General features: G+C 37.8%; 1 long non-coding RNA gene across 3 annotated transcripts; it reads left to right on the top strand.

Annotated features, from left to right (window-relative positions):
* On the top strand, nucleotides 1-24,970 carry LOC120240241. Of its 3 annotated transcripts, XR_005530605.1 has the most exons (4): nucleotides 1-739; nucleotides 5,724-5,803; nucleotides 20,015-20,095; nucleotides 21,628-23,614. It is a non-coding gene; the product is annotated as an uncharacterized LOC120240241 (long non-coding RNA). The 3 variants fall into 3 exon arrangements; XR_005530604.1 differs by lacking the exons at nucleotides 1-739; nucleotides 21,628-23,614 and adding an exon at nucleotides 24,189-24,970 and having other exon boundaries at nucleotides 5,358-5,803; XR_005530603.1 differs by lacking the exon at nucleotides 1-739 and having other exon boundaries at nucleotides 5,358-5,803.
* Nucleotides 24,971-25,862: the final 892 nt, after the last annotated feature.

The following is a 25,862-nucleotide window of genomic DNA, read 5'->3' as shown; positions in this document are numbered from 1 at the left end:
GGCCACCATTTTACCTGCATTTCTGAATCCACAGATTATGGCACAGATATAATCATTAGTGGCGAAAACACTTTGGATAGAGTTAAATGTTATAAATGCTTTAGAAAGGAAAATCTTATAATCCTCTCTTTGCTGTAAATTTAACAACTTGTCAGGTCATTAGGAGCACTTCAAAAGATGTATTGATCTTATCTTTAGAAATGGAAAACACAATGCAAGAAGAAAAATGATTGATGCTAGTATCTGAAGCTGAAATCCACATAATCTTCCTCTTAAGGCAAAGGGAAATTTGTACTGCACAAGTTTTAGGGTGGTCAAGCACCTGTAAAAACAGCTGAGTGTAGGTCAACACAAAGAAAGAAGAGTAAAAGACAAAAGGTGAATGGGCCCATGAGATAAGGAGTTGACAATGATTAATGAATGAGATGCTGGAAGAAATATTTTGAGATTGAAGGTGATATTGCATTGCATAAAGATTTAGAGTTAGAAATCCCAGCTTTGGGGGAAATTATTTACCACCTATTTTTGAGGGTTTTTTTTCTTTTGTTTTCTTTGTGTGTGTGTGTGTGTGTGTGTTAGTATAAAATAGAAGGAATAGGTTTGTTGCAGTGATTATACAGATAATGATTTAGCATCATGGTTTTTTCTAGGTTTAGGGGTGGCACAGTTGAGAGGATTGGTCTCAAACTCATGGATGGGCCAATGGAAAGGTTGACGTTCTGGAGCATTTTTCTGTGCTGTAAATATTTATATTTCACATTTTTAGATATTTTTCAGCTCTTCATAAACTGTCACTACATTTTTTTTTCTAAATACATGTGAGTCATCTCAAATCCATTGTTTCTTTTCACTTGACACCAAATGCCCTTTTCTCTTTTCCTTTGATTGGAAACTCACTAAATCATAGGAACGCAAGGTATCAGTGAGATATGCAAAAGAAAGCTTTCTTTTATCTTTTCTCCAAAGTTTTATGAAAGTATTGGCTTGGGCCAGATGGAAAATCAATGGAAAAGCAACAAGTGAGCAAAGCAAATGTGAGACTGTAATTATCTTCGGATGAGATAACTAGTGCTGTTTCTATGGAAATCAGAAGAAAATAATATGCAAAATGTATTGCAGAAAGTGAAGGAATAAATTTGTGGAGATTATGTTAATGAGAAGTAATATTTTTAGGAAGCGGGGTTTTTATTTTTATTGGACTTTTGTGAATTTCCTTTTTGGTTTCAATTTTAGCTATGCCTTGTTCCATTTCATTTATATTCTTAAGCTCTTTGTTAAAGAAGATAGTGCAAAGGTTATGAATTTTAATTTTCTCAATCTTATTTATAAGACAGGTTATATAAACATACTATTTTTTTATTACTGGCAGTCCAGGACCTTCCTTTTAAGTAGAATATCCCTTGGGAAAGTAGATATGCCATTTTTCTTCATAGAATGATAAAGTATATGGCTCTGAGGGCATTAGTGGAGAACATTGGTAAGTCTTATTCATCCTTGTCATTGCCAAAACCCCATAGTATTGATGCACTTCCACTTACATGTTTTCTGATGAAATCCTTATAAAGAAAAATGTATTATTATCATTTACATGTGGATTTCAGATTATCTGCCTGTAAGAAGATATCTTATTTATAGGATTCTTCTCCTTCCAAAATCTATTTGCTAATCTTAGAATACTTTCATTCACTTTTTCTATGTATCTTGTAAAAGGGACTGAAACTTTTGGGAAAAGAATGGCTTGAAGCAGTGGTTCAGAAGGATACAGTCAGATCATTTATTCTTTCTTCTCTCCATGGAAATTCACTGTCGGTCGCATCACTTACATTTTACTGATTTTTTAGCGTTATAAAATTTCCATTAGGAATGTCGGAAATGAATCAGGTGTTACTTGCTGTGTATCATCTTTCACACTACTTTTTGAACACAGGAGTAGATTGGCTTTTAATGAAAAAGACTTCTTCCAAAACTCATTTTAAGAGAAGGTATAACTAAAAACTACATCAGGTTAAATTACTTTAAGACGCTGCAACAGGTTTGGTTTTATAGAGCACTTTTTTGTTTGTTTGGGTGTTTGGTTTTGTGTGGGCTAGTTCACATAACACAGTTTAGCTTGTGCTATGAATTGATCATGAAGCCAGGTATAAATAGTGGGTTAACTACATATTCAAATTGATTTATCTCATCTTTAGATGTACTCTTTGAAAAATTACGGGGAAGGTCAGTTGAAGCATGTTCAAGCAGTACATTGGAATTATCCTTTAAAAAGAAATGATTAAGTGGTTACAGGAAGCACTTTTGATATCCACCGTATAGAACTTTATTTCACCCGTGAGTAACCACGCAGACAGTGTGCAAGGTGATAGCTGTCTACAGCAAGTTCATGAATCTTTCTGCATCTTTTCTCAAAGGCTTTCTCTCACATCATGGGCTTTGTAATGGAAAAGGTCCAGTTACGCAGAAGAGTGGAATAATACTCTGGAAATGAATTACTCATTAGTCAGGTGGCAATAAGGAATGCCTTTTGGTAGTGAGTATAATTAGTGTTACTAACCATTCGGTATGATAGCACCTTTCTTCCCATGAACCCCATGAGTGATACATTGGGATGATATTTAGAAGGAAGGGTAAGTTGAGGCTTATACAGTCAATAGCTGTAGCAATTCAGTCACCAGTGGTGATTATAAGGACTGTGCCCCTGACGGTCTTTTGTTAACTGCCTCAAATATTTTGAAAAAAAGGTAACAACGGTATTGGAGAACCAGCTCTTTACTCAGAGCATACCTGAAAAGCTGGATAAATCTACAGCCATGTTTAAATCTAACCTCATCAACTGAAGCAAGAGAGAAAATTATGCTAAAATTTAGGTCCAAGATTTCACTGTAAGAGCGGTGAAGCTATAAAGTAGATGAGATCCATAGCCATCAATGCCTCCTGTATTGATACTGGAGGCCTTGATAGGGAAGTAAGTGAAACCCTAAAACATTTGACCAGATAAGAGATGTTGAGCACAGTTGAATATTCTAGGGTGGCAGGAACAGCCTGTGGTGAACACCCACATCCACTTCCACTGTTGCGTTAGGAAATCTTTGTGTGTTTGTTTCCATTTGCTTTTTTGTTGTTTTAGTTTTTGTTTGTTTTGCTGGAAAAACTGGGAGTGATTAACTCCATTTATGAGCTAAGGGAGAGTATCTGCAGTCTCCCTTGGTAGTACATAAAGAGGCTCGCCTCTCCTGCAGTGGGAGAGAGTAGCATGTTGAGAATCAGATTAGGTCCTAATTAGAAGAGAAGACAATTTCCAATACAGGTTAAACTCTCAGCAAAAGCAGAATCTGTTGGCTACGGTCAGGACCTAAGCTGGGAAAGCATGGGGCCCACTTACATAAAATGGGAATGTTTTATGTCCTTCCAAATCAAGAACTCTGATAGTCCTCTGGAGTCTTTGAGTGCACAGAATGATGTACCCTTCTCTGTTAAGAGGTAGAATTTTCCTATTGCCCTTCCAGAGTACAAATGCTTCTTTTCTGTAATTCATGTATGGCACTCATGGTTAGTTTCCATTGCCCTTTCTGGCCACTAAGACCTTAAGTTAGGGTTGAGTTATAACCTAAGACATCCAGGGATGTTCTAGGTCTAGTAAGGAAAAACAATTACTATACCCTGTAAAAACTGCAAAACAGAACCATCATGAATTGTCAGGACCCACCACAGTTTAAGTGGGATTGCATTCTGAGTTAACAACTCTCCTGGGATAAAGAACTAAGTGCCTTGGTAAAGACCTCTGGAAAAACTTATGGCTCATGCCTAGAGAAGTAGATACGGTGGCATTGTGGTGGTACTTGGTGGGAGAAAGTAATAAAATGTTCAGTGAAGTGGGCAAATGGAAACCTGTCAGATGATGGTATTTATGAAAAGACCAAGAAGATAGACTGGGGCTCACAAGTAACTACAAGAGTGACCGAATCTTTAAAAAAAAAAAAAAAAAAAGAATGGAGGCTGCCTCGGATCACTTAACCTCCATCAGCTGGTGGATGCAGTTCATCACCCAGAGTGGTAGGGTAAGAGGGGTGGCCAGAGGGGTTTAGCTGCCGACAGTTATGGAGATGGTTAACAGAGTATGTCATCCCTAGGGGAAAAATAGGTGGACAGCCAGCACAGGTACTGTTTGGTTTGTACCAGCAGAAGAGGGTAGGGACGGACATCTTAAAGGTTTAGTGCTGGCTTTCTAATATAAAGTCCCCATTGCTTGTCCAGTTTCCAGACATGAGCACCTGTTTCAACCCAGAACTCCCCTAAGTGGTCATGATGGCAGAGAAGGAGGCTATATGTAGGCCTAACAGCACACACTCCTTCATACCAAGGCGCACCTGACTGTCACCAGAGGGTACCATTCCTCAGGGATTCCCGTTGTCTGCTGCCTGGAAAGTTGATGTATTGAATCCTTTCCATCTGGAAAGGTCATATATTTATTCAAATAGGAAAAGACACATTCTGAATATGCAATTGCTTTTTATCCTCGCAGGGCTCCAATTCCCACCATTTTTCAAACAGTGTGCTTAGTGTTTGTTTTACCAACATGGGGTATTACGTATCAAAATAGACAAAGGGATCCTTTTTCTCTCAGTGGAAGTATGGAAGTACATCCAGGAAGGGATGCATGGAAGAGATCCCCAGGACTATGGGATCTCCCTTTGGTACCACATACTGCACCACTCAGATGTCCAGATGCTAGAGTACTGGGATATCCAACCAAAGAAACAATTCAAATGCCACGTTATGGGCAATACTCTGCAAGTGTATGGAATCCTTCCTCCAGTATGCAATATATTACTTGTAGCAAATACTTTAATACTGTACTTTGGCCCTAGTAGAAAGAGTAGAGGCAGTGGAATAGGAGTTGTCTTACTTAACATCACTTCAAATGACCCACTGGGGGACATTTTGTTTCTTGTTTCTGAAACTCTGTACTCTCCATGATTTGAGATTCTTGTTCCCCGAAGGGGCAGCCTTTTTCCAGGAAGCACAAGAAGAGTCCTATTCACTTGTAAACTATGGCTGCTTACCTCGTTTCTCTGATCTCTGCATATGTAGACTAGTGGGCAGGATGAGGAATAAACATTTTGCCCTTTTGGGGGGGTTCTTTTTCCTTTTTTTTTTTCTTTTTCTTTCTTCTTTAATTTTACTCCCTTGGATTTTCTGGAGGAGTGTAAGATGTTTATTAGGGTCTGAAACCTATCAAAATAGGAAAAGAGAAGCTGTGTTGGGTATGGAAAGAAGTTCAACTATGAAGTTTATTTGACAAAGTTTTTTGCCAACCACTGGGCAGCTTTGAAGCAAGTACAAAGTGTTAAATCAGTAAATACTAACTATTTCAGGCAGCTGATGGGAACTGATAGTTGGCACTACCTGTTGATTTTACTTCCAGATGGGCGAAGAGTTCTTCCTGGAAGGGAGAGCTGAGTACAGAGTTTCTATGTCTCCTTCAAATGTGATCCTTTGTAACACTGACTTAGATCCAAAGGCTGATTTTATAATAAACAGATAGGATGGGCATGCATTCCTATCACATTATCTGGAAGCTACCAAGGTACTAAAAATAAGGATGATTGTTCTGGGTGGAAACATGAAAGTATATTTGATACAGGATACGGTTTGTATTCAACCTGTGCCTATTGAATAGTGCCGCCTCTCCAGTAGTTTTTTAAAAAGTCTGCTCTTTCTTACAGAGCAGCAGGAAATAAGTTATTGTAGCCTTCGATGTAATCAACACTGATAAGCACGAAGACCTAGGGACCTAAGAGTGCCAGTAGGTATTGAAGAAAGGGTAGAGTATGTCTGGAGGCGAGAAATCACTATGGTATCCCTTGATGTTTCAGCAATCAGTGAAAATAGTCAATGTGCAATTGCAGCAATCTTAGATATCTAAGGGCTCATACTTCTCAGAGATTAAATCTAGGACATTCCACTGGATAAACAACCTGGATAAGTAGAAGTAATGACAAAGGGAAAAAGAAATCTAGAATAGGTGACAGAAGACAGTTGATGAATAGTACTTACTATCTTGGAACCTCTTGGAGCCATAGAACTCCAGCTTGTGTAGTGAGTTTTAGCTTCTTACGACTCCCCTACATTTTGTTTTTCTTTTTTTAGAGAGAGATTTTGTCTGGCCAGTGGCTAGAGTTATCAGTAGCCAATTGTATGCAATGTGGGGCATGAATAAATATGTGTGGTGCAAGTGATAGGCTATAGCGAGCATGTAATTCCTCATTCTAAATACTCTCAGCTTCCTCTGAATTTACTTGAAACTGCAGTGTACAATTCAGCCACCTCAACCAATTAGAGTAAGTGCTCCTTGTCTCTGTGTAGGACAATAACGAGACCATTCTCGTCCCAGATGTCCATAGTGGTAATCGCTATTTATCAAACCTGTTGGATTTTCCTTTGCTTTTTCCCTCTCCTTTTCCAGTTCCTCATTTGTGCTCCTTTATCACTCCTTAAATAAGCTACTAGTGCTCAATATGGTGTCTTGGTGTCTGCTTTCGGGGAGAAATTGAAATGAAGCCAGTGATCATTTTCATGATTACACTCATCGTTAAGTTTTATATGGAAAACCATGCTCCCAAAGAAAAAGTATACTTGAGAAGCTAAACCTAATCTGTACTCTTAATACCGACTCCAAGAAACAAAGTCTAGTGAAATTAAGCACACTCAAGTTATCATGTTCCATGGGCAGTTGTTTCAGTCAGCCTACTGACAACGTATTAAGTACATGAAAGAGTTGTATATATGTGTGTGACATATTTTGGCTTCTGAAACTGTTTTGTCTTGCTCAGTGATGAGCTCTTTAGAACTTCAATGCAGTTCAGCCAAGAGGTAAGGTAAAAACCTGATTCTACATACTTTTAAGGAAGAGAATTTGATGACCTACCTGAAATATTAACTCTATATGACTCTAGTTTCCAAGCTGAAGCTGTTCCTACACTCCATGTAGATTTGATCTCACCCTTGCCCCCTTGAGTTGTTTCTTTCCATAGTCAGAGATGTTTAAGGAGTAGTGGGCTACTGGCCTGTCCTGGGCAGCTGGGCACTCTTCTGACTTTACAGCAACCTTCAGTAAAGCTACCGCCTTACTCTTGCTATCCATAACCCTGTCCACTTTCTTTTGTTAGCCAGATTTTCACCTGCCTTACCCCACATACACCCAAGCCACTGTAAAATGATGATCCAAGCCAGGACAATCAGGTGATTTCTAACAAAACCCTAGCCTGTTTTACATGAAGGTGGATAATAAGGTTGGACTTCTCACTTTGTAAGACTAAAGGGATGTTGTCTAAGGCTATACCCATTATCCTTTGGAACACTTTAACCAAAATTCCAAAATAATACAAACATTCTCATCTATGTTCTGCAAGAGAGCAAGAATTATGGAAGAGATGATTCCTGATTACTTTGTATCTCTCATAGTCATTTATAACTTTAGTTTTGTCTTTCTGAGTTACCTTTAATTAGTTTCTTTGCTTGTCTTTATTTCTTTCTCTCTTTTCTTTGTTTCTCTTTTTCTTTCATTAGTATTGGAATACTGCCATAGGAAACAATGACATTCTTAATTTCTACTCATTATCTGACACTTATTAAGTCCTACTCTGTACTCTACTCCAAGTAATATATTTCTGTCATGTTACCTATCATGTCCCTACATGATTCTTTAAGCTAAGAAAAAAATGGTGGTTAACAGTGTTTCCAGAGTATCTAACCTATTAAGAAGAGATAAATGTTAAAATTTTATAACCTTAAAATTAGAGTATTTAAAAAATTTTTAATGCTTATTTATTTATTTTTTAAATTTTTTTTTAATGTTTTATTTATTTCTAGGAGAGAGAGGGAGACAGCGTGAGCAGGGGAGGGTCAGAGAGAGAGGGAGTCACAGACTGAAACAGGCTCCAGGCTCTGAGCTGGCAGTCAGCACAGAGCCCGACGCGGGGCTCGAACCCACGAACCGCGAGATCATGACCCAAGCGAAAGTCGGACGCTTAACCGACTAAGCCACCCAGGCGCCCCAATGCTTAGTTATTTTTGAAGGTGGCAGGGAGAGAGAAGAGAGCAGGGGAGGGACAGAGAGAGAGGGGGAGACACAGAATCTGAAGCAGGCTCCAGGCTCTGAGCTGTCAGCACAGAGCCAGATGCAGGGCCTGAACTCATGAAACAAACTGTGAGATCACGAGCTAAGTTGAAACACCCATAAGTGTTTCATACACCCATAAGTGGAGTATTTTCAATGAATACTTGCTAGAAGGGGAAATGGATTTAGCACTTACTTGAAATCTACTATATATAAAAATAATGAGCTCTCCTGTTAGGTACTTTTTCCATTACTGTAATGTACCCCTAGTATTAAAAATATAGTAGGAATGCTCTTTCTCTCTTCATCAATCTTTTTTTAACATTGAATATCTATTTTAAAAAGATAAAGATATATAAAATTTTCATTACTAAAAATAAATACAAATGTGATAATAAATGTTTTGGAAATATAACTGTTTTCTTGAAAATATTTCAAAAAATGTAAAATTTGATTTTATAGAGATTCCCAAAAATATCATTTATATTATCCAGTCCTCCCAGAGTTTAACAAAATACTTCCTTGTGCCTTGGAATGTATTCTTTTCTGATGTCTGAGACCCTGGAGCTGGTGGTGCCTTTTGGGGTTAAATAAGAACTCTGGGGGTTGGCTGGGTGGCTTAGTCAGATAAGCACCTGACACTTGATTTTGGCTCTGGTCATTATATCATGGTCCTGAGATCAAGCCCTGCATCAGGCTCTGTGCCAGGTGTGGAGCCTGCTTAAGATTCTCTCCCTTTGCTACTCACTCTACAACTCCAGTCCTCTTCCCAAATCTCATATCCCCCTTCCTGTTTTCTCTCCTTAGTTATTAACACTACCTGTACACTATTTCACTTCTTTACCTTGGTCATCTATTTCCTACTAGAATAAAAAATCCTTAAAGAAATTCTGTCTCTTCACTACTTTATCTCCAGCACCAAATACAGAATAAGAGTTCATTAAATAGTGTTAAACAAACAAGTGAATAGAGGAATTAGGGATCTTTTATATTTTATTTTCCAAATATTTTATTTAAATATTATGTTTTCACCATCAGGTTTTTAACTTGAACACATTCTTTTTCATAATCCTGTGTTTTGTTTCTTACAGCTTTCTGTACCACTTAATTTTATTGCTCTAATAGTTTTCCTCCTTTTCTAAAGCTCTTAAGCCACTTTTTAAAAACACTTTTCTTCTGATTATTGCTAGTCTTCAACTTCCTGAATCTATTTTTTTTTGTTTTGTTCTCAGAAAAACATGGGTCACTAAAATAGTTTCTTAGAAGTTTCTGCACATGATGTTCCTTATAGATTACCAGACTTCATTGTAGAATATTATGGCTAGACATTTTTTTAATTGTCAAATACCCAACTCTGAGTGTCTTTAAGTATTTCTCTGGGGCTGGTTAAGTTCCCTAGAGAGAGCTTATTCCCTGTCGTACCTAAGGGGCATAACTCTGGCTGCCAATGTTCTCAGATCAAATAGAGGAAGGCTATAGCATCTCACCATTTGTTTGGAAGAATTTTCTTTCCTTTTTTAAAATTTTGTTAGAGAGAGAGAGAATCTCAAGCAGCTTCACACTGACAACACAGAGCCTGATGCTGGACTTGATCTCACGACCCTGGGACCATGACCTGAGATGAAATCAAGAGTCAGACACTCAATAGTTTGAGACACCCAGGTGCCCCAGAAAGAATTTTCTTTAATCTCCTTCTTCTGTATGGTTCCATATCCTCAGTGGGAACCACGTGTTTCTCAATTCCCTATCTCCCTTGCTAAAGCTCTCTAGAGAGGAAAATACTGGTTTTATCCTGAGTGGGGAAAGATGTTTTATTACTTCTGAGACAGGGGAAGGGATCTGTAACCCAGTTTCAGAGAGTTCTGCTGCCTAAAACTCCCTAGGTTTTCTGTGATTCTTTGTGTGGTTTTCTCTGTATATATTCCATGCCTAGTTTAAAATCTGGCTAAGTGTCTGTCATCTGCTACTAATCTTTCTGTCCTCCAGATTTCACATGTCACTTTGTGATCATCTTTCCTGCTGTTTGTCCTTTTAGTCCTTCTTTGCTTAATCTTTTTTTTTTTTTCTTAAATATTTTTAGTGTATTTTCAGGAGGGACGGGAGGAAAATACATGGTTCAGTTTATTAATTTAAAATGGTAAAACTGGGGCACATGGGTGGCTCAGTCGGCTAAGCATTCACCTTTGGCTCAGGTCCTGATTTCACGGTTCAGGAGTTCAAGCCCCACATGGTGTTCTCTGCTGTCAGCACAGAGCACACTTGGGGTCCTCTGTCCCTTTCTTTATGTCCCTCCCCTGCTTGGTCACTCTCTCTCTCTCTCTGTCAAAAGAGAAAAAACAATAAAGATAAATAAATAAATAAATTGATAAAACTATCTAAAGAGCTCTTATTTTGCATTGTTAACAAACTTATTTAAATATGCCTCATGCATAGTAACTTTTAGTTAAGATAATTAAACCAAAAGAAGAATTTGGGTCATTTACTTTCCCATATTTCTTATTTAGAAGAAAGTGAGTTACCAGAATAGAGGGGGAGAAATAGTATAATTTTAGGATCTCAAAAGGCCAGGATATGAGCCACAGCTGTGCCCTGAATTCTGCCCTGGAGCTTTTCTCTACCTTCCTGGTCCTCAGTTTCCTACTCCTTTCATTGAGAGGTTTAGGTAACCAGTCTCTAAGATCATTCTGGAATAAATATTTTACTTTTTATTTATATCAGTAAGGTCTCATTGGTCTGTATGTTTTAGTACAGGTTCTACTGTATCACTCCAAAAATATGTAAACTGATTATATTGGGATGCCACTTTATTGGGCTCACTTCATTTGTTGAAAGAGAGAGGGAGAGAGCATGACAGGGGAGGGCCAAAGAGAGAGGGAGAGAGAGAGCACTCCAAGCGGACTCTGAGCTCCATGCTGAGCCCAGCACACGAGGCCATATCTTGTGACCAGGAGATCATGACCTGAGCTAATGCTTAACTGACTGAGCCACCCAGATGCCCCATTATCAAGGTCATTTCTGACTCCATTTTATTGGGTGTATTAGGACTGAGTTCTGATGTTTGAGTCTCTCTAGCAATATTGGAAAGAATTTAATCATCCTCTGCAAAATGTGCAGTGTTCACAGGCCCTCTTGAAATTGTTATTTGTCGGATGAAAATGGACATCATTAGAGGTAGACAGTTACTTAGGGATCATTGATCCAATCTCCCCCTTTCATAAAGAAGGAAACTTAACCCTATACAGTTGGCCCTCGATCAACATAGGTTTGAAGTGAGTAGCTTCACTTATGTGAGTTTTCGTTTTTTTTTAAGTTAACAGCAAGCAAAAACCACAAGACATTTACTTACAGCTGTTTACCCCAGTCTCCACAGGACCAAACTAAAGGCATATGATACAGAGGCTGCAAAACTTGACTGCCCAGGGAGGCCCACCAGGCCATCAGCAGCCTCCTGGGGCCCCTGGAGCAGGCAGGGCCGTAGGTCGCCCAGCCCCATGTGCTCACAAGGTTGTCAGGTTGCATGTCTGAGGCTAGTGTGCAGGAAGTGGGGCTGAGGTGGGTAAATGCACCCAGAGGGCACAGATAGTGCCGCACACTAGCCCTAAGTCCCCTGGTGCCTCTGTGCCCCGAGTTTTCATGTCCCAGAGCAGCCACAGGTCTCAGATCCCTCCATGAGTGACACCTCAGCCCCCCCAGCCTCCTTAAAGGTTATAGCCCCCGGTGGCCACAGGTTGGTGGTATGCCTCCCGACAGAGAGAGCAGCTGTGCTCCTGTGGGCCCCTGTTGACATCTGTGGGCCCGTTCTAGAAGAGGCTGCTGCTGAGGTGGAGGCCACCAGACTGTGGGACCTCCCTGTCCTGGGGCGAGTCGTGCTGCTGCGCCTGGTCCTATCCCAGAAGGGTGGACTGGCCCACCTATACACTGATTTGTTTTCCATAAATAGAACAGTGTTGTAAATGTATTTTTCATTTCTTATATTATTAATGTTTTCTTTTCTCTAGTTCACCTATTGGAAGGATACAGTGTATAATACACATAGAATCTGTGTTAATTGACAAAGTTATTGGTAAGGTTTATAGTCAAAAGTAGGCTATTAGCAGTCAAGTTTTTAGGGAGTCAAAAGTTATATGTGGATTTTTAAAATATGTATTTAGTTAGTTTGAGAGGGAGACAGAGCATGAGAAGCAGCGGGGTACAGGGGGGCCAGTGGGGAGAGAGAGAAAGAGAGAGAGAGAATCCTAAGCTGGCTCCTCACTGTCAGCATGAAGCCCAATGCAGGGCCCAAACCCACAAACCATAAGATCATGACCTGAGCTGAAATTGAGTTGGACGCTTAACAAATTGAGTCACCCAGGTGCCCCTACGTGGATTTCTTAAAAATCTCTATTTTTTTGAGAAAGAGTGTGCATACAAGAGCAAGGGAGGGCAGAGGCCACGGTGGGGGTGGGGGGGTAGAGGTGGGGGGAGTCAGAGGTTCTGAAGCAGGCTCTGTGTTGACAGCAGACAGCCTGATGTGGGGCTTAAACTTACTAACTGTGAGATCATGACCTGAGCTGCAGTTGGATGCTTAACTGACTGAGCCATCCAGGCGCCCCTATATGTGGATTATTGACAGCGTGGGGAATCAGCAACTCTCAGGTCTATGTTGTTCAAGGGTCATCTGTATAGTGCTCTCGATTGCTTAGCAACGTAGTGAGATTTAATTAAACAGTACTGCTAAGACCTGAACTCCTACTATTCCAAATCATGGCATACTCAGGATTCTGTCACTGTTGCTGTTTTCATTTTCTTCAGTTTGTTTTATTGTGTTTTTGTTCTGTTCTGTTTAGCTTTATTGGCCCAGACAGTGATGTTAAATAGGGCTCAGCACTGTCCAGTTTGACTCAGCTCTTCAGCTGGTAATTAGGCTTGGATTCTCAACAGTAGCCACACAGCTTACCATTCTTGTAGACACATTTCCCTTTTCCATTGTTATATATGGATTCAACACATTAATCCATAACTGCACCTCTTTTTTTGTTGAGACATTGTCAAAGCATAGTGAAAGGGAGCTTACCAGACAACAAAATGTTGTTGTCAGAAATTGTAAGTGATAGACCACTAAAGAAAATGAGAACCATTGTTAAAACATTAAAGACTGCTGTCCTTAGATTTGTCCAATAATTAGAATTACAATAAAAAAATAATATTTTAGCATTTTTACTCTCAGAATTTTATTGCTTGTCAATTGAAAACAACAAAATGATTCATTTGTGTTAAGATTCATATATATTTTTCATTTCAGAGAAAAAATAATCTTCCAGAATAGATATTTTCAATAGTAAGATGAAAGCTAGGGATTTGGGATGTGGAAAGAGGGATTCACTTTTACTTAGAATGCAAGTGCCTTATGACATAAATTACCAGAAAGTAGCTCTTTTCCATACATAGTAATACTCATTTGGGAGATTTCTTTATTGCATTTATTCATTCATTCATTCTTTTTATGTAGGATCTCTACCCAACGTGGTGCTTGAACTCATGACCTCAGTATCAAGAGTCACATGCTCTGCTAACTGAGCCAGCCAGGTACCCCTATGGATAGTTTTAAACATACATTGAATGGCATGAATTCCATGAGGAATGTCACTAAAAATGTTAGATTAGGAATCAGCATCAGTAAACCTACTCATTTTCATTAAATGTCTAGGAGTGCCTAATTAGATTCTGTATATTGAATAAGAAACTTGAACATTTAGAAAAGCTTTACATGAAAACGTTTTGTAACATAAGTTTTTCTAAGTTCATAAATTAAAGATTTTCATTTTGGTCATGACAACAGTTCTGTTGATGATGCATTCTACTCTTTAAAGATAAGGGAAAAATGCCTCATTTTCCATAGTAGAGATGAAAATGACAATCCCGCAATACTACTTTTTCTTTAAAGGTTTTCAAGCTAAGTATTTATATATATAACTCAAATCATAAATTAAACTATTCAGGATAATGCAGGAAAATAACAGGCTGAATAACTGTACAAGGATTTTACATTTTGGAATTTAAAAAAAATTTTTAACGTTTTATTTATTTCTGAGAGACCGAGAGAGACAGCATGAGCAGGGGAGGGTCAGAGAGAGGGAAACACAGAATCTGATGCAGGCTCCAGGATTTGAGCTAGCTGTCAGCACAGAGCCCGACACGGGGCTGGAACCCACAAGCTGCGAGATCATAACCTGAGCCGAAGTCAGACGCCAAACCGACGGAGCCACCCAGACACCCCATACATTTTGGAATTTTTAATCCACCTCTGTGTAATCCAGGACTGACAAACTTACTATTGATTGCAAACTTAGAGAACATTCTTGAGTATTTGCTTCTGTGATGCGGTACCGTGGATATGATTTGAGTAAGTCCTGTCCGTTTCATTTGTATACACTTTTGTTTTTTAAAGTTTTGCTACTTTCAACTTTACAACAATCGATTTCTTTTTGTGGCTTTCACTCTTGTGAAGCAGTATTTTTTCCCCTGCTTTTCTTAAAAAAGAGGTCATTTTCCAATAACATTACAAATCTAACCAAATGGCCTAACAGAAATAGTTAGAAGGGTCCTAAGGAAGCAGAAAAAAGATGTAATCACTATTGCAATTTATCATTCTCATGTAATGAGTTTCATGTATGTGATTCCATGGGGTTTTTTCCCTCTAACTTTTAGGGTTTCTTTAATCACTTTTATTCAGATGTAAATAGAGGTCAAATACTAAAATGATGAAGCTTCCAGAGTGGGGAAAAGGAGGATTGTCAATAAAGAAAATAAAAATAGAGGGTTTTTCTGATTGTCAGTGGGATACTAGTCCCTTTTTTGACCAACAGCGCTTGCCAGTCAAGGCCATGTCTTCCCTAGGTCCATGCTGGTATGGGACTGTGCTGGAGAATGGAACCAGATTGTGGAAACTTTCTTACTGCCCTATAACAGCTTCCTGTTTCTTCTTCCAGTAAAATGAATGAATAAACAAACAAACAAGCAAACTGTAAAAAGATAGAAAAATTATGTGCATAGAAACATCAAAGGTAGCATTGAGAGGGAGTTTAAAAGCAGTGTATGATCTGAGCGGTGTTTGAAAATGCAGACATCTTAATATTGGATTTCACTAAATTTCACACTCCATGTAGACCCCATTCACTTTTTTACTCTCCAAGCTCAGCACAGGGCCCGACACCTCATTGGTCCTCAGGAGCTGCTGTAATTTATGGGGTATCATTTTCATATGCTAGTTAGTATCGTGTAGTTATCACAACACCAGGAGACTGAGTCATTGCTTTATCCCCTCATCTGCTCTTACAGTTTATTTTCACATTCCGAAGTCAGAGGCCTGTGACATTGCAGGGAAGACTGTAAGTGCAGGAAGGAACCCATGAGTTAGAGAGATCTATAGTAAAAACATGAACGGTGTGTTTCCCTCTTGCTTTTCATAGCTAGAAGCCTTGTCTTCATGGAATTTGTTTTGCTCCTTTGTCATTAGAAAAAAGTTATTTTATATCTTCCAGAAAGCTTCCCAGACCTGTTACAAACTGTTTAATTAAAATGGCTTTGTTTAGAATGAGAGTCTACCTGGGTTTTATCGAATCAGAATTTCCAGAGGTTGGGCCAAAACATCTATGTGTTTAGCAGTACGTCTAGGTGTTTCTGATAGGCACAGAGTAGGAGAATGGGTCAGTTCGATACAAGGACAAGTTCAGTAGGGAAGTGGATGTTTGCAAATGATGACACATGAGAAAAAACATTTCTGTATATTTAATGCTTGATAGTACTATCCATTTGCATTTATACATTTCTCACATGAAGGAAAGCATATAAATATGAGACTATTGTCAGTGGCTAATGATAATTTGAACCAAAACTTAATGTTAGAAAAAAATAGAGAGGTGGCTCAGTTGGTTGAGCTTCCAATTTCAGCTTAGGTCATAATCTTGCAGTCGTGAGTTTGAGCCCTGTGTTGGGCTCTGCGCTGACAGCTCGGAGCCTGGAGCCTGCTTCACATTCTCTGTCTCCCTCTTTCTCTGCCCCTCCTCAAGTTGTATGCATAATCCCCCCCTTCCAAAATAAACATCAAAAGGTTTTTTAAAAATGAGAAATATGTATTCTAAAGTATATATATTCTATAGAGTAAGCTCTATATAAAGTAGGATATATGTGAATAAGCAAATATGATCTTTCCCCCAAAGAGTAATACCCACCTGAATATACTGTGTTAAACACTTTTTAACCCATGCATCTGAAAAATTGGCCTCAGTGGAAAAAATGAATTGACTGGAATTAGGAAGGATAAAACTATGTGATATATAAATAAAATTGTTCTTTTCTACTTCTTTTATATATAGAAGAAAACATATAAATTGAAAACACGCTTTTATTGCAACTCCGAGCAAGACATTTTAAGTTTCACTATGTCTGTGTCCTTGGGTCTGTCAAGTTGAAGGTGTGAGAACATTGAATCAGTTAAATGCTGCCATGGGCAGGACATTTTTATTATCATGATAGCTGTGGAGCTGGGCTTAGGGAATAATTTCTCTCTTAAAATCTGTCTGTAAGTATGGTAATTTTCCCGAAATATCATTATTATGTATTTGGAAGTTAATAAAAATGTTAGGGGTAGTCGCAGAAGCAATAACTCAAACACTTTTCACTTTTGCAGGAATGTTCAGTGATTGGTTCCACCATTAAACTTGAACTTAATTTTTCTTTTGTGCAGAGTGAATATGCTGAGTTGCTTTTGCTTTGAAAAAGCATTTATCTTTGTCCTAAAATACACTGGTATCCCTTACCTAATACTAGTGTATCTTTGGATTTACTGAGGGATAGATGAACTTGAACAATATATTTAAGGGTAGACATTCTTTATACATGCATAAAAACAGACACAACAGCTATGTAAATTTACTTAATAATTGCAAATAAATATGTTAAGAATCATAGTTCCCCTCATGTGGTAATAAGTATAGGGAAGTATGCTATCATTAACTCTATTTTCTTTTCTTTTTACTTTTTATGTTGCTCAACCCTTTTCTTTCTTTCTTTCTTTCTTTCTTTCTTTCTTTCTTTCTTTCTTTCTTTCTTTTCTTTCTTTAATGTTTATATTTAAGAGAGAGACAGAGACAGAGTGCAAGTAGGGAAGGGGCAGAGAGAGAAGAAAACCGATTCTGAAGCAGGCTCCAGATTCCGAGCTGTCAGCACAGAGCCCCCTATGCAGGGCTCGAACTCATGAATTGTGAGATCATGATCTGAGCCGAAGTCAGACACTTAACAGACTGAACCACCCAGGCGCCCCTCTCTCATCCCTTTTCTATTCTCATCAATTACAGTTCATCAGCCTAATAAAAAATATACCAATCATTTGCATTGGCTTTGTTTCTTATGACCTGGTGGATAGCTAATCTTAGAGAATAACCCAAAGAGGAAGAGACATCTACTCAATCAGCTTTCTTAGGACTGAGTCTTCTTGGAAAATTGGACTTTCCTTTCTAAAACAGGGATAGTCCAGGAAAAGCCAAGTCTTTTGGTCAATGTACTGTATACATTTTGGGAGGGGGGTATGGAGAAATGACAGTTTCACTTAAAAAGCATCTTTCTGGGAAACAGAAAACTTGCTATTTCACTGAATACTTAAGTAGCTGTGTTTGTGATAATCCTGTAGAACAAAGCAAGCAGGATATTAAAGAAAGAGGAAGTCTACATGAGGTGAATTCAACAAATTCTTCAGAAATCGGTATTGTATTTAGGAAGAGAATTCTCTTCATGTAAATTCTGCAAAGAATTACAGGCCAAAAACAATGTATCAGCTTAATATATACTAACAGAATTTCATATGTATGTAAAACAATCATGCTTTTTGTTTAAAAAAAATGAAACATGGCATACAGATTGCAGGCAATAAATGAATTATCAGTAGGTAATTAATCTTGTCAAAGGAAAATGCACTGAAGTGAGTTAACAGGCAAGGAAGACTATTTAAAACTTGCAGTAACGAAGAAGGAGTAAACTCATCATGGCTCAAACAAAATGCTGAAGGATTTTTAAACATTAGAGTGGGCTAATGGAAAAGTGGTGGGAGATGTTAGGAATTTTGGTCCCTGTGAGTAGGCTGTTACATTTCTTTAAGTTAGGTTCTTACCCTTTCACAGCAACTAAAAGATAGGTGGACAGTGTCAGTCTGCTTGGGCTGCCATAACAAAATACCACCGGATGGTTGGCTTAAACTACAGAGATTGATTTTCTCACAGTTCTGGACATTGGGAAGGGCAAAGATCAAAGTATCAGCAGGGGCAGAGTGGAGACTTTCATCCTGGCTTGTGGATGATGGCCTTCTTGCTGTGTTCCTACAAAGCAACTGAGAGAGAGAGGGAGAGATGGGTAGTTTGTCTTTCTCTTTTATAAGGACACCAGTTCTATCGGATCAGGGCTTCACCCTTATGATCTCATGTAACTTAAAAATCCTGTTTCCAATACAGTCAAATGGGGGGGAGGGGGTTAGGGCTTCAAATATAAAGTCGGGGCAGACATAATGCAGTCATAACAGGTACTGTCTTCCTTGATGATCACATTTCAAAGAGATGGCTCCCAAGTCATTTCTGAGTTGTCAATCTGGTGAGAGACTGGGAGAAGATTTCTATCCCAGAGAGGTAGAGAAAAAATTTACAATTACGAGTTTTCCAGAGTAAATGGTTGAAAAGGAAGGTCAGAGACTAGAGTCAGGAAGAAACTTGTCTAAAGTTTAGTCAGATGGAGGGAAACTTTAAGACTGTCTTGGCCAACCTGTGGGTCATCAGTGCTTCATGTACTCTGAAAAAGAAATTGCCTTGTCTTATCTTTTTTCATGGTAAAGCTGGCAAAGGATATTCGTGCATTGGCCAAGCCTTATCCTGAAGGGCCTGGGAAGTGCTGTGTAGTGCAGTAAGTGGTAACATTTCAATTAAGACTTTCAGATTCTTTGGCTTCCTGTTAGGTACAGGGTGATAGAAGTGGAATCTATGTTTAATAATAAGTTCTTTGTGTCCCTTAGGATTTCACTGTCCTTAGCCCAATTATCTATCTATCTGTCTGTCTACCTATCTAATGATAGCCTTGGAATAAGCACCCAGGTCTAAATCAAAGGTCAGCCCTCTATTTATCTTTGACAATAAAGGTCAGGACCAGGTTGTGTTTTGAGAGAAAAAAAGTATCAATGCAATATAAAGAGAGAAGATGAACGTGGGAAAGGAAACAAAGAAAACAGAAAGAAGGAATGTTTTCTTTTGGTCGGGTATTATCCATGTCACCTGTAAATGCTGCTGTCGGCACATTGCAGAAGCTTACTCCCTCTCTAGCTGTGTTCCAAGTCAGCTGCTCACAAAGGAGCTTTTCAATTGACTTACCATTTGATGAACTTCCAGTCAACTGGATGAAGAATGAGGATGGGACTAGAATGAGGTGAGGGACAGGTGCCTCTGGGTGCAAAATTTAAAAGGACACACAAAAAAATCAAAGCTAATTCAAAGTGAGATTGATATTACTGATTTTTCTTTTGGCTTAGGGTCCCATATCGGCTCTCTAAGGCATTGTGACTGATCCTGTCATGGTTGAAAATCTTTATATTTTATTTCCTATGGATGTTCACATTCCTTTTGGTTTTTAAAAAGTGTCACATTAAACATCATTTATATATTGCCAAACTTTTTGGGATACCCTTAAATTTTTTTGGCCAAGATATGTGCCTGCCTTACTGTGTCAGCCTATCCTTACTGTGCTAGAGGTAAACAAATAGTACTTCCCTCTAGATTTAGAATTTATTTTTGGTCTCTCTAGTTCAGTAAAGTAGGTCTAGAAAGTATCGTACTAACAGAGATGAACATTGGTCTGGTTAAAAGGAGCACTGTTTTTTTCCCCCAGGTCACTCACGAACATTCCAGAAGGAAGGATTTCTGCTGAGAGGGAGATTTGATGAAGAGAAATATCTCTGAGCATATACAGGTAATTCAAAGCACACTATTTAATGTCACCAAACGAGAATGTTAAATGGATAAACTGTTAATTAAGAGATAGAATATGTGATTCTAATGCTACAATTTCATCATCGTAAGTCTTTGAAACCTCTCTAACCATCTGTATCCCCTGTTCTAAAGAGGGGATTTATTCAGTCTCCCTCTTGACATTGTGAAAAGTGGATGTACTTTACAATGGTCCAAAAATGTACATTCACATTCCGGTAGGTTTAGGTTGTTAAACCTCTCACTGTTGATTTAGTTGGGTACCTGGCAACAAATGAAAAAATACATATTCGTTATTTATTTAAAGGATCCTTTTTTTAAAAAAAATTAAGTTTGTAGTCTTGGTATATGTGGTTAAAATGCACAGAATTCAAATGTTTAAAGCAAAATAATAAGTGAAGCAGAAAAGAGATATATAGCATTTCTGTTCACTTAGGAGGGACTTTACAAAACTGTAACAGCTCATATAACTCTTTTGCAATTTACATGCACTACAACTACAGTAGCATGAATTAATATGTTGTATTAGGTTGGCAAACCTTTTGTAAAGGGCCAGATAGTATATATTATCAGCTTGTCAGGCACTGTGGTCTCTGTTGCATTTATTCATTCCTGCTGTGGTAGTAGAAAAGCAGCTCTAGGTGGCAGTAAATAAACGGGCTTTATTTACAAAAATAGCCAGGGGGCTGGGTTTGGTCTACAGACCAGACTTGACCTACCCTGGTGTTAGAATATTCTACATGCTTTATTGAAAACCATAAACTGATTGTCTAACAGTGAGGCATAAGGGATTCATATCATTTATTGAACTGACTGTCCAAGCCGTTATCTAGATACAAAGGAACCTTCATCACTAATGACTTTGAAATGGTTCACATGTCTATGCCTCATCTTATCTCTTAGCGTTCTCTATCCAACAAGATAGAGACCATCTGAACAATTTTGCCAGCTATTACTCCTGAGTCTTATCGCACTACCTTCTCTACGAATCCTTTATACGATAGACAAAATTAACAGTCCTTCTTTAACTGTAAAAACTATAGGACATCAATGATACTGAAGTTACAAATATACAGATTATGAAGACCTAAACTTTGACTCCTGCATAATCCTCGCTCAAGAATTAAAACCTGGAGAATTACAACTCTTAGAAGTCTATTACCAGGTAGTTTTACTCATAGAAATAACCATTCGAATACTAATCTCATCAGAAGATGTTTCACAGTCATGAGCTGTACCATCATTAGGTCTAATGTCAGATGTTATTAGTAGTCTAGGTAAATATGCTATCTGTGTTTTGCCATATTCTGCCCCCTTATAAACTCTTAAAATTTTCTGAAAATTTGATACTTCTTTGAAGGCCATGAAGCTGAAGGACATTTCTGCGTGAGGAAAGTTTGTTTCACTGGCAGTAATAAAGCTTTTTAATGGGTATCAGTAACCAGCTAAAACCACAGAATTAAAGTGGCCTAATGTAGAAAGCTGGATAACTACATGTTTGGTTTTCTCTTGTAGGAGGACATCTTCCCAATTTAAGAAAATTTACTATAGCTGTAGGGACAGTGGTTAAATCGTGCTAAGTGACACTTTAAAATTGGGCTGCATATTTGGAAAAGCTGTTGTGACAGAGATAGCACAGCCTTGCCATTAGTGTCCTGGTCTCCTTTTTCCCTGGGTTATGTTTTTAGAAAGTGAACTGACATCCATAATTAGATACAGTCCTGGAGATACATGCGGTTGAAGCCACGTGAGTACATGAACACCAAAATCCCAGGTACTTCCGGTGAGTTTGTGCATTATTTCATGCATAGCTAGTTTCCTGAAATTAGAAGCTTTGTACTTCCACTTACATCTTTCCTTAATTAGTTTTGAATTATTTAAGCTGTTAGGCTAGAGAGGTTAAAATGTCTGGGACCAAAGTCTCAGGTGAACTGGATTTCCTAGAAACCATCTTGAATCTACAATTGATTGGGAGTGTAGGTAGGTGTTTGGCAGGTTGCATGTTAGCGTTAATACGCTACATCAGAGTAGATGGTTTTATGTTTTCATTTCTTGGTTACTCTTTGTGGTCAGATGGACACCCATTTCTCTCCACACCTCTTTCATGGCCAGGACCCGTGTGAGACACCTCAGACACACTGGTCAAGGAGACTTGGACTTGCTCAGATTCCCGAGCTGTGCCCCTCCTTGGATTGTGTCTGAAGAGTCTCTCCCACTCCCCATATTCTCTGCCCTCCCTTTTTCTGTTTATTTCTTCTCTGTCAGTATATGGAGAGAATGACTGGCAGATTGTATCTGCAAGGCACTTTTAATTCCAGAGAACAAACATGTGGCAATAATACCATATGGTATTGATAATATTTTAGTCAGAATATTTGGGGCTTAAAATATTTAAATTGTGAGAATTAAGTAGACAGAATATTTAGTTCAGCTAACATTCTCCTGGTTATGTGGCATAGGTTACCATATAACCACCGGCTTCCTCGGAAAGATCTCACCATATGAGGAATCTCCTGATCTTTTACGTTTAATCGTAGAACTTCAGACATACTTTCTGTGATGTTCTCTCTTCTCTGTTTTTATTCAAATGCCTCCTCAACTCCATATTCTTATTTCCTTCTTGGAGTTTTATTCTTCTTCCTATTTACATACTGTATACACTGAAGAGATAGAGCAGAAGGAAAGAAACACTTACTTATTGAGTCTTCTGCTGGGTGAGTCCCTTGTTTGATATTGTCCATCCCATAATTTCATATATCTAATTATTGTGTTTCTAAGATGCCACGATATGTATACTTTTTCTATGAAAAGAATTCTTAAGAGTCCTAGTGTTCATGACTCACAATAATAAAGGCTTTATTTCTCCCTCTTGCTCAGGTTTCAATAACAAAGGTATTTTTTATCGTTATATATGTATAGCTATAAAACCTAAATATCCCTGAGCAAATCTGGCATTGATTTCATCTAGCATTAGCTCAAAATAATGTGACTCTCTCTTTTTACCCTTAGGACTTAAACACAGGTTTCTTCCTTATCAATATAGGCATATATATGGGTATAGATAGGTAGTTCATTGTTAGGATAAATAAAGTACAAACCACTCAAGTACAGCATCTCTGTTGTAGCCACAATTATTTATTTTGCCTGGAAATGATTGATCTGAATTGAATCAAAGCATAAGGCAAATCTTGTTCCTTCATCACCCAGTAGGTCACATTACAACCAGTTAACCTTATTACAGGAGACAGATATATCCTGTAAGGGAAATGGCTGAATGTTTTCTCATGTGTAAGTCAGAACAACACAGTCATGAGCATATATGCATTACCTTCCCATTGAAGGGCAGAAAGGCCAAGGACATAGTCCGTAAATAGTAGAACAGATTCAAAGTCAACCCTATTTGACTCCAGATATAAATCTTAAATCCAACTATACCATTCATGAGTTTCACCATATTTATTTCTTTAAAAATTAGTAAAATACACATCACCTAAAATTTACCATCTTAGCCATTGTTAAGTGTACAGTTCAGTGACATTAAGTATATTAACATTGCTATGCTACCATCATCACGGTAAAGCCATGGAAGTCTTTTCATCTTGTAAAACTGAAACTCTACCCATTACACAATGACTCCTTATCCTCCCTCCCTTCAGCCCCTGGAAACTACCACTGATTTTGACCCCTCTAGATACATCATATAAATGGAATCGTATAGTATTTGTCTTCTTGCACCTGGTTTATTTCACTTGGCACTCTGTCTTCAAAGGTCATCCGTGTTGTAACATATATCAGGATTTCCTTATTTTTTGATATTTAACATTCCATTGTACGTACATACAATATCTTGTTTGTCCATGTTTCCATCAAGGTGGACGCTTAGGTTGCTTTTGAGTGTTCACCATATTTATTTATTTATTCCTCAGGTTGTATAAGTTTTTTTTTTATTAGAACCTCAGTAGGTTCTTTGTTGTGCACACTTTTAAGTTAATATTCTAAATAACACTTAATCCCAACAGAGAATAAAATGATGAGTTGATACTAGGACAGCCGTGGAATTCTTTTGTGTATTCCAGATAACTGGTGGATAGGGGTTTGGAGAGTCACTTGAAATACCCCAGAAAAAGAAAATAAAGACTATGGATTCCATTGCCCTGGGTGAAGGAAAGAGACACATGCTTCCATTTGACCACAAAAAACAATACTGGTTATGCCTACCTGGAACAGCATTTCAAAGAAGTTTGGTAATATGGGTCATGAAGTTTGCTGTAAGTTCTTTTTTTTGCCTTCTGGTAAACAGCTATAGGTAAACACATTATATAGGTAGCCTTAAGGACAACTCAGTGGGGAAGAATCAAGTACATGCCAGAAGAACATTTTAAATCAAAACATATGCAACCAGCATTTTCTGATAATCATTTTGATTTGAAGTCATTGAAGTTACTGAAGTCATTTTTTTCTTAAATAAAATTACTTTTATATTTCCAAATTTGCATGCATAACATGCATGTTGAGGGTATGTCTCCTTAGCTTAGAATTTTGAGTTCTGGGTTTATACCATGAACTCAGTTTAAAAGGCCAGAATCCAAATTATTATAGCTTCATGCCCAAAGTGGGTAGAGGGCTAATAAGTAATAATTGTTAGTAACTTACCTTAAATTGGCATAATAATGATATATTTTAAAATTGACTTTTTAAAAAATATTTTTTGGTTGAAGAAGTTAATTCCAGAATGCCATTGTTAAACTTCATAACATCTTGTTTTATTAATTCACCTTACTCTAAGAGGTACTATGAATACATTTGATACTATTTTCATGAATGTATATAATATTCAGAATTACCTTGACTACTCTCAGGAAATTATTTTACCTGGGTGGCTCTGTTGGTTAAGCATCCAACTTCCGCTCAGGTCATGATACAGCTGTTTGTGTTCCAGGCCTGCGTCAGGCTCTCTGCTTACAGCTCAGAGCCTGGAGCCTGCTTCTATTCTTTGTCTCCCTCTCTCTCAAAAGTAAATAAACGTTAAAAATTTTTAAAAAATGGTTTTACTTATGAGCATTTTCTATTTTAGCCTAAAAAAGTGGTTATGTAAACAAAGAAAACAAATAATTAGAATTTTTTTTCCATTGGAAATATTCAATGAGGAAAAGCTATTTTTGTTCTTTATTCTGGTTTTATATACATGCGTAAAGTACTTTGATCTATACACCATGAAATTTGTGAATTACATGAATATTGATTATTTTACATTTATATTTTCCTTATATTCTGTGCATCTCAATTGTTTAACTAGACATCTTTTGAAGATTCTTTCTTAAATGTGTTAAAACTGAAAAAGCACTCAGTTTCCTAATTAATCCCATGGTACCAGATTATATTATTTCTTTATTTTTTAACATCACACTTTTTAATCAAACTTAGAAAGTGTTTTCTTCTAATATCATTTTAAGACTATTTTTAATTCAGTTTGCCACCAAATTACCAAAGCAACCAGTTATTTCAGTTGAAACAGTTCATTTCCTAGAGTGATGGATATCATGGACAATTATTATTTACTGTTGTATATGTAAAATGATCCATTGATTGATTAAACATTTTATTTTTTAAGTTATTATTTCATCATCTAGGCAGAGGCTAGGTAAGAAGCTTTTATTTGCAATTTCTAAAGTATTGAAGTGTGTATTGTGTGTTTGGAATATGCTTCTGGTTCCCAAGGATCTATTAATATAATAGAGAAGATGAGTCAA

This window comes from Hyaena hyaena, unplaced genomic scaffold, assembly GCF_003009895.1.
Source record: "Hyaena hyaena isolate Hyena2069 unplaced genomic scaffold, ASM300989v1 scaffold_250, whole genome shotgun sequence".
Classification (NCBI taxonomy): domain Eukaryota; kingdom Metazoa; phylum Chordata; class Mammalia; order Carnivora; family Hyaenidae; genus Hyaena; species Hyaena hyaena.
This window is presented reverse-complemented; position numbering and strand designations above follow the sequence as displayed.